An 8,324-nucleotide genomic window follows, 5' to 3' on the forward strand; every position below is an offset into this window, starting at 1 on the left:
TCTATTTTCCTTTGCATTTATTTTCAGATCTATTAAACCAAAAATACAAAAGTACCTTGCTGCAATTTATTTGTTCCGCGATCTATTTATCATATCTACCACTTTTACCTCATGTTATTTGCCTATCTTGAGGCGTCGTACCCGAAAGAGATTGACAACCCCTTTTACGCGTAGGGTTGTGAGTATTTGTTATTTGTGTGTAGGTGTTGTTTACATGGTGTGAGGAGGTTCTCCTACTGGTTCGATAACCTTAGTCTTATCACTGCAGGAAATACCTACCGTCACTATACTGCATCATCCCTTCCTCTTTGGGGAAATGCCGACATAGTTCTAGCAGACATCAGAAGGAATTTCTGGCGCCGTTGCCGCGGAGGATCTTCAACATCAACCAGGTTCGTAATCACAAATCTCATCTCCTCGCAATTTATATTATTTGCCATTTGCCTCTCGTTTTCCTCTCCCCCACTTCATAAAAATTTGCCATTTTATTCGCCCTCTTTTTCATTCGCCGTTTTCTCGTCAGATCTATTTGTGTCCTTGTTTTCTCTTCACTATGGCTAGTTTGAATGCTCCTCCTTTGTTACCAGATTTTGAAGTTTTATACTTCAAACAAAGACAAGGAGAAAATTTAAAAGATGCTTGGTATAGGCTTATGGAGTCTAACCGTGTTTGCAATCTAAAGGAAGATGCAAAAATTTTGCTTACAAATTTGTACATAGGATTGGCTTTGCATCATAGACAACTCTTGGGTTTTGCCACAAAAGGAAATTTTATCGAGCTTGATGTCAATGATGCCTATGAAATTTTAGAGGGAATTTTGGGGGTTCCACCACAAAAGAAAGGATTTTCTTTCACCCCAGAGGGGGTCCAAATTTTGGACAAACTCGGTGATTTGCATAAACATATGGTTGAATTGCAAAAATATAATGAACCTCTCAAACATCTCAATGGTAGTATCAATAGTATGAACACTTTGATTTCCCTTTGCAATAAACGGTTGGATATTTTAGATCTCAAGATGGTTTCTTTTCCGGAAAATTTAGGGAAGCGCAAAGAGCCTCCCGGATTTGAAAAGACCCTTACTAAAGTGGCAAAGATTACCGAGGACAAAACTTAGATCGTATGCGTTATGCCTAGCTAGGGGCGTAAAACGATAGCGCTTGTTGGGAGGCAACCCAACCAGTATCTTTTTGAATTTTGGTTTTCTTGTTGTTTTCAATAAAATACCCAATTATACCTCTGGTTAGATGTGTTTTTGTGCTTTAAGTTAGTGTTTGTGACAAGCAAGACCTTTGGGTTGATTTGGGTGAAAGTTGATTTGATCTTGCTGAAAAACAGAAACTTATGTACTCATGAAAATAATTTTCATAAATCACAGAAATGTGCTTTTGAGTTGTTTCTTTTTGCAGAAGATTAATAAGTTATAGAAGTATTCGAAATATCCAGATTGCTACAAACTGTTCTGTCTTTGACATATTCTGTTTTCTTTGCGTTGTGTGCTTGTTTTGATGATTCTATGGCATTCTTTGATGAGTTTTTGCCATAGGAAAGTTGTAATACAGTATATATAATGCAAAAATAAAATATGAATAGGTTTTCAACAGTACGTATAGTAGTGGTTTGCTTTATTATACTAAGGGATCTCACGAAGGTTTTGTTGAGTTTCGTGTGATTGAAGTTTTCAAGTTTTGGGTGATCTTACGATGGATGAAGGAATAAGGATTAGCAAAAGGCTAAGCTTGGGGATGCCCGAGGAACCCCAAGATAATATTCAAGAAGTAGCAAGCAACTAAGATTGGGTATGCCCCCGAGTGGCATTCCCGCTTTCTTCTAACAACCATCTGTATTTTACTAAAAGCTATATTTTTATTCGTCACATATTATGAGTTTTCTTGGAGCATCTTGTATGATATGAGTCTTTCCTTGTTTTGCTTTATGTTCTAAGTGTTTAATCCTTGTTGTATACACATTTTTAAGAGAGCCAAAAATTATGCTATGCTTGCTCCTATGCTTCACTTAAATTTTTAGAGCCATGGATTTGCTCTAGTGCTTCACTTATATCTTTTTGAGCACGGTGTGCTTTGTTATTTTTGAAGAAATGCTCTTATGCTTCACTTAGATTTGTTTGGGAGTTAGTAAAATTTTCAGAAATTCTCTCTTGCTTCACTTGGATTATTTTGAGAGAAAGAAAAAAAATTATGCTCATATTCTTCACTTATATTTGTTTGAGCTTATCAAAAGCAACATATGAAAATAGTCCCAAAGTGATAGATATCCAAGGAGGATATAATAAAAACTTTCATGAAGATCATTGGACAAAATAAACTTGATTCTTAGTAATGGTTTTGAGATAGGACGATATGATATGTGGGTCATGTTGATGAGTAATTGTGCTTTAGTAAGAATATTGATGTTAAGGTTTGTGATTCCCCATGTGATGCGGAGCATCCTTCCATCATCCCCATGGACTCTACTTCGACCACACTTGCTCCAAGAGGACCCATGACAAGAGCCCGAGCACGTTCCATCCAATCCGAGGTTAACTCTCTCCTTGTTGAACTTCCCTTTGACCCATTTGAGACATGGCTACTACCTCAAACAGAGACACTTTGTGTGCTCATGTACCATGTAAGCAGCCAAGGAGAAGGAGTGGTGCAAGATGGACATCAAGATCAAGGAGGCATTCCACCCAGCCTAGAAGGACCGGTACAACCGCCCAACCACCGCCTGAGCGGAACAACCGGCCAGCCACCGCCCAACAACCGGCCGCCATTCTGTGATCAAGCGGTGCAAGGCCGGTACAGCACCGGTTCTACCAGTTTCTGCCCAAAGACCGGAACAACCGCCCCGACCTCCGGTACAACCGCTGGCTCCTTCGACGTCCACCTCCAGAAGCCAGCGCCCGACCTCCCAGCGGTAGTACCGCCTTCCTCGGCCGGAACTACCCCCCTCATGAGCTCTCAGCGGTACTACCGGCCCCATGACCGGTACTACCGGCCTGCCTGCGCACAGTGCACTTACCCCTTCGTGGCTTAGCACTATATATACTTGTCTCCTAGCTTCGTATTAGGTTTAGCATAGGTTTAGCTCATATTTTGTGTGAGAGCCTTGCTCATCCACTTGGCTACTTCTCCTCGGAGCTCAGGACCTCTTCGGAGAAGATCCCCCAAGCGGATTCAAGACCCCTTTCTAGGGAAGACCATCAAGGCCTCCGTAAGGAGAAGAACAGTTCCTTTGTATCCTTACCTTTGTTGATTGTGGATCATATGTTACTCTATGTTGTCGGTGATCTAGCACTCGTGTGATTGATTCTATGTTGGTTTAGTGATTCTTCCTCTCATTTTCCCCGTGTTTCCCCGTTGTGCTTCCGTGTGTTCTTCGTGATTCTCCCGTAGGATCCCTCCAAACGTGAAAGATCGACCACTTAGGGTTCCGCCCTACATCATCTTGGTATCAAGAGCCACGTTGATCACGTTTTTGGAGCCCCTACCCCGTGTTTTCTAGCTTGATTTTGTTGTTTTCGTCCTAAATCCGAAAATCCCCACCAAAAATAGCCCCCAATTTTTTTGTGATTTGTTGGTTTGATGATGTTTTGTTGATTTTGATCCGTGGATTTGCTTGGTTTCAAGTGGATTTAGCATTCCCCCGAGTTTCCCATCTTTCCATCCACGAAATCCACCCAATTTTGCCCCGAAATCATCCATTTCCGCCACAAAATCGCGCCCCGTTTCGTGCTGTGTCGAATCCCGACACGAGCGGTACAACCGCTCCCCCCGAGCGGTACCACCACTGTGTACCACAAGCGGTACAACCGCCCGTCCGAGCGGTACTACCGCCCAGGCCAATTTCAGCAATCCGAGTTTCACCATTTTCAGCGTAACTTCCACATCCGGAGTCCGATTTTCGCGTTCTTTAGCTCGTTGAGAAGCTATTGACATCCCCCATCCACCTCCACTTTCTGCTTCCACCATTGTTGCTTTGGTCTTTGAGAATTTGAGTTGTGGTTCCCGTGTCCTATTGTGTTTCGGCTATATAGGTACGGTTCAACGTCAACATCACCACCGCTCATCTTCGCCAAGGACTCATCATCGCAAGGATGGTAACATCGACGACATCTTTGTCATACCTTGCAATTGCATTTGATAACCACATAGCCTTACTTTTGCGTTGCTTACCCATCGAGACTAGCCATTGAGTATTGCCGGCAACGTGACTTGGCACATTAGTGATCATACTCCATAGCATACATATCATACCATAGTGGTGCATATCTTGAGATCTACTTGTGTGTCACAAAGTTGTCATAGCATACGCAATTGCTATCTTGGTACGTGAAGTTTTGCATGAGAAAAGAGCTCAAAAGTGAAGAGCCACCCAAGCTTTTAAGCAAAAGAGAAAGATAAGCAAAGAGTTTATAAGCAAGAACCATAGCATCGTATTACATTAAGATTGTCATATCGATCATCTTGGATCATAGGACCGAAATATCATACATATAGCATACTTGGGATAGAGATTGTTGCATTTTTGCCTAGTAGGTTGTGCACAAGTTTGCGTCTCTCTAGTATTGTGCAAAAAGAGCATTTCGTGGTTTCCACATTTTGGCTCACTTTTGGTTTGCACAATCCCACTTATCCATTTGCGTGTGTGTTTCCGTGTCCCATTACTTGCTTGGTCTACTTGTTACATTTGCGAATTTGCGAATCTTTTTCAACATCTTTGAGTCAAACTAACGATTGCAATCAATTTTGTGCCACCATCCTAACCAAGCTCCACCATAAGCTTTTACTTGTGTAGGTGTGAGAACCGACAAGAATTGGTACCAACAGTGCTATTTCATTGTCCGCATTTGAGTGAACTTGATTCATCTTCAACATCGGTCAAGGTACATTTGGTACACGTTCTTTTCCTTCTACCACTTACATTTTGCTTGGTATGATGGATAGGCCAAGTTCTTCTACCACTCCACCTCTCATCGAGAACGGCGACGACATGTCATCATTCGTCACAAAGAGCCACCTCTTTGGTGCTCAAAGGGCGTTACACCAAGAGCAACAAGCTATGAGCGACTGCATCGACAACCTCGCCACCAACTTGCGACTCTCCGAGCAACGTACAAGAGACTACTTCGACGACAAGTTCGACTCTCACAAGCAAGAAAATGATGCAAGAATGGACGAGATCCGCGCCTTGATGAGGAACCGGCATCATTACACTTCTTCCTCCTCAAGACGGAGCCGCTTGAGTCGACACTCCGATGACACCTTCTCCGGCTCAAGTACACCGTCTTCGACCATTCTTCGACGAGCCGCGCATCAAGACCGTCATGCACCTCGCAACCCGCTACATGACAAGCATTCACAAGAGCAAGTCGATGAGCAAGTCCCTCGTCCTCAATCAAATCAAGTGGCTTTTGCTCAAGCTCAAGAACGGCAACGACTACGGCGCCAAGAAGAAGAACGAGCGCGTCTACACCAAGAAGAACAAGACGACAAGGCTCAACGTCTTCAACAACAACAACGAGAAGCGCAAGCTCTTGAGGCGCAACGTGCCCTTCAAGAATCAAGTCGAGCCATCGCCAACCGCAATCGTGAACGGCGCAATCAAGAGGAAGCTCTTCGAGAAGAAATCCAAGAGAGGAACTACCAACCGCATGTGCAACGTCAAGCTCCACAAGCACCGCAACTTCAAGCTCAACAAGAACAAGTTGACAATGGACTTCCTCTGCGCCAAGAGCAACATGAGGATGATTACCCTCCACGTTAAGGGCGTCATCATCACCATCGCCAACAACACAATGAAGAGCAACGCTATGGCAAGCTCAAGTTCACAATGCCCAAGTTCAATGGAAGCAATGATCCCGAAGAATACCTCTCATGGGCATTGAAGGTCGACAAAATCTTTCGTTTGCACAACTTTGAGGAAGAGAAGAAGATCGCTATGGCATCACTTGAGTTCCAAGACTATGTGCTCATATGGTGGGAACAAGTCCTTGAACGCCGTGAAGCAAGAGGTGAACCACCAATCACCACTTGGGCTCAAATGAAGGATGTCATGCGGGCATGCTTTGTACCAACATACTACAACCGCGATCTCTTCAAGAAGCTACAACTCCTCAAGCAAGGAACAAAGAGTGTTGAAGAATACTACAAGGAAATGGAGATAGCCATGATTCGAGCCAATGTCAAGGAAGATGATGAGCAAACAATGGCACGTTTCTTGAATGGACTCAATCATCCCATCAAGAAGATTGCCGACTTCCAACCCTATTCCAACCTCATTGAGCTCGTACATCAAGCAACCAAGGCGGAACATCAAGTGCAAGATGACTTCAAGTACGCCAAGTACTCCTCCAAAACTTCCGGCTTCTCAAACACCCAAGCTTCAACGACTCCTTCAACATCTACGTCAACCAAACCTTCTCAAAGCAACAACGACAAGTCCAGTTACAAGAAAACTTCGGCAAGTTCAAGTCGCCTTCCTCCTACGACAAGCAACTTCAAGCCGCGTGCTCCATCATCTACTCCAACCAACGAGACCGTCAAAACAAGCTCCTTCAAGTGTTTCACTTGCGGCGGCCGAGGCCACAAGTCCTACCAATGCATGAACAAGCGCACCATGATCCTCAACGACGACGACACATATGACTCAATGAGTGAAGAGGAGATGGAAGCCCTTGAGCAAGTGGCCATGCACCGGCGCGTGAACGAGGATGAAGATGATCAAGTCTTTTGTGATGAGGATTCGAGCCCCGCTCTCGTCACTACTAGGAAAAGGGCTATAGATGGGATTGACACTAATGGCGCACCAGAAAGATGGTGCGCCATTAGTATATACTAATGGCGCACCACAATCTGATGCGCCATTAGAGTTTAAACTACTAATGGCGCACCATGCTAAGGGTGCGCCATTAGTATCAATTTTTTTTTTAACTAGTGCGCCTGTCCAAACATACTAATGGCGCATCCGGGCAAAGTGCGCCATTAGTAGTTGTAACTACTAATGGCGCACCAGGCAGTGGGTGCGCCATTAGTATAGAATTTTTTTTTTGAACTAGTGCGCCTATCCAAACATACTAATGGCGCATCCTGCTTAAGTGCGCCATTAGTAGTTGTAACTACTAATGGCGCACCATGCAAGAGGTGTGCCATTAGTAAGTGGGCAGCAACAAGATATTTGGGACAGCCTCTCCTACCCACACACTCACTTTCTCCCCACTTCATTCTCTCCACCTTCTCCTTGTCTCGGGTGCCTCCTCTTTTTCACCTCATTTCCACCATAGATTCATTCAAATTAAGTGGTTAAATTACCTTGTTTTAATAGGTAAGTAAGGGGGGAAGCTATATTTAGGTTGTTCTCCTTACAACAATGTGCACATGCACTTTTTACGGCCTAGCTAGATCTATGTATGTTCGTGGTGTTGCATATGTTTGTGGTGTTGCATATGTGTTTGTGTTTGGAGGTGTACCGGTATTTGATATGCGATAGTTGCCAATATTTTGCCGGAATGTTGATTCATTTCCGTTTCGGCGAGAATTTTGGCATTAAGCATTCTTTTTGGTCCTATTTTTAGGGAAAGTCATGCCAAATTTTTGTTTGGTTCTAAAATATCGTTTTGCTCTACCCCGCAGGCGACCATGGTCCGCACGATGACCGAAGGCATCGTGAATAGGTTTTTGAGGTCCGCGAAGGCCGAGATGCTTCAAAAGAACGAGACGGAGATAAGATGTCCGTGTCGAAGATGCAAGCTGAAGAGCCTTATTGCGGACCCGGATTCCGGGCAGGTGCGGGACCACCTGCTGTTGCGTGGTTTCATGGATGGCTATCGGTGGCAAGGTGATGAAGATGACTACGAAGTCGTCCATGCGGGCCGGGCAAGAAATGAGGAAGGGCAGCAAGACAACCACCGCGGCTCGGGCGGGCGAGAAGACGAAGAATCCCCAGGAGATGATCACGACTGTGATGCTGTACACAGTCATCATGTAGAAGATGCAGGACATGATGATGAGGAAGATGCCGGAGCAGGCGACGGGCATGATCATGAAGATGATGATGCCGGCGGAGCAGACGACGCTGGACCATCGATGGGCTGGGTGCAGGACCCTCATATTCAAGAGCTGCTTCTCAAGCAGACGGATAACGCAAGAGCTGCCGCCCGAGAGAAAGCCAAGATGGATCAACTTGAGTTAGACGCGGTTACTCCATTGTATGAAGGATGCAGGCCCGAGGATACCCGCCTGAAAGTAACGCTCATGGCCCTGGAGATGAAGGTAAAACACAAAATGACCGACGCATGCTTCGACGAGAACATGTCATTCTGGCAC

The sequence above is a fragment of the Triticum aestivum genome, chromosome 2B (assembly GCF_018294505.1).
Source record: "Triticum aestivum cultivar Chinese Spring chromosome 2B, IWGSC CS RefSeq v2.1, whole genome shotgun sequence".
NCBI lineage: Eukaryota > Viridiplantae > Streptophyta > Magnoliopsida > Poales > Poaceae > Triticum > Triticum aestivum.